This window comes from Pinus tabuliformis, chromosome 4_2, assembly GCF_031772625.1.
Source record: "Pinus tabuliformis cultivar Carrire ecotype Pingquan chromosome 4_2, CPIR1, whole genome shotgun sequence".
NCBI lineage: Eukaryota > Viridiplantae > Streptophyta > Pinopsida > Pinales > Pinaceae > Pinus > Pinus tabuliformis.
The window spans coordinates 866,833,529-866,835,098 of NC_142304.1; the positions used below are offsets into that span (position 1 = coordinate 866,833,529).

The window sequence follows — 1,570 nt, forward strand, 5'->3', positions numbered from 1 at the left end:
TTGGTCAGTATTGTCCTGTATATATGCACCATGGCATTTTTACCTTATTTTGTTGCAGGGAGCTGTAGCTGTTTTGCCTTATTCTTGATATAGCAGGGAAGGTTAAACCGTTTTTGTTTATTATTTCACATAGTTTTAAGTTTTTTGCATAGGGCAGCGATAATTGTCCAATGGGTGATATCGACAAATCACATGGAAGGCACAAGTGTCAAAAGGAAATATGAATTATTAATTTGCAATTTAAAAGCATGGTGAAAAACAAATATGCCAGGGATCTTAGGGTTATGTTGGTAGTCAATCTTCAACCAAACTTGAAAAAAAATGTCATATTTAAAATCACAAGGTTGTGTGGCCTTGTTTAACGTTTCAAACATCAAATCATCATGCTAATTTCTCGTTTTTTTTTATGCTAATTTAATAATCCTATCGGCTTTTCGAAATTTGACTTCCATTCTCTGATTTGCCTCGAGAGGCTGGGCTTGCAGAGGAGACAATCGAGGCAATGCTGCAGCATTATCCTTCCATCAGAGGCATCAACTACGACCTCCCTCATGTCGTGGCCACTTCTCCCCATCTCCCAGGTTACTAACAACACCTTTGCTTCATCAATGGTATATATGCATAACAATCTTATACCTATAAATGTATGTAAATAGGTGTGGAGCACATGGGCAGAGACATGTTTGAAACCGTGCCCTCTCCGGACGCCATATTCATGAAGGTAAGTCTTGAACTTGCTGAGCTATCATGTAATTCAATTAGAATGAGTTGAGAGCACGTTTTGACTATACAATTTGTTTGTGCGATGTTATCAGTGGATCATGCATGACTGGGGCGATGAGGACTATATCAAGATACTAAAGAGCTGCAGAAAGGTGATCCCAGAGACGAGGAAGCTCATTATTGTTGACGTAGTGGTGCTGGACTCTAATCACAAAGGCGATGATAATAATAATGGTGGCCAGAAAGAGAAGCCGATTCTGGATCCTAATTTACTTCTAGTATTTGATCTGGTAATGGTGGCGCACTACTCTGGTGGGAAGGAAAGAACAAAGAAAGAATGGAAGAAGATTTTATTAGAAGGTGGATTTGGTCGTTATAAAATAATCACCATTCCTGATTTCCAGTCTGTGATTGAAGTGTTTCCTTCTTGATTATCTGCTCTTTATGGGCTCATTTTTAGTATTTACAATGTTAAAATGCAATCAAATTATTGTATTTACAAAATAAACGAAGATTTATCAAGATCTTATGGAGACATGAAACATCGGTAGCTAGTGATTTTCTTTAGTCTTACCTTGCACTCTTGAGAAGACAATGCGTCAATGGGTCACGGGACACTCCTCATCTCCTTCGAAGACATGGAGGATCCGTAGATAGTGCTGTCCTTTCGTCTTACCTTTCTCTGAGTAGATAATGTATTAACGGGTCAGGGGTTTTTGTTTTTTGTGGTTCTGTTATGGCTCATGAATGGATGTGTTTATGGATTGAAATTTAAGGAAAATATGGGTTTACTATAGCATATGAATGGGATGTATCTAAGCATTGAAATTTCAGAAGTTGGGTTTAT

General features: G+C 38.0%; 1 pseudogene; it reads left to right on the top strand.

The window, feature by feature from the left end:
* Positions 1 to 667: 667 nt before the first annotated feature.
* LOC149172408 (xanthohumol 4-O-methyltransferase pseudogene) lies at positions 668 to 1,154 on the top strand (annotated as a pseudogene).
* The last annotated feature ends 416 nt before the right edge of the window (positions 1,155 to 1,570 follow it).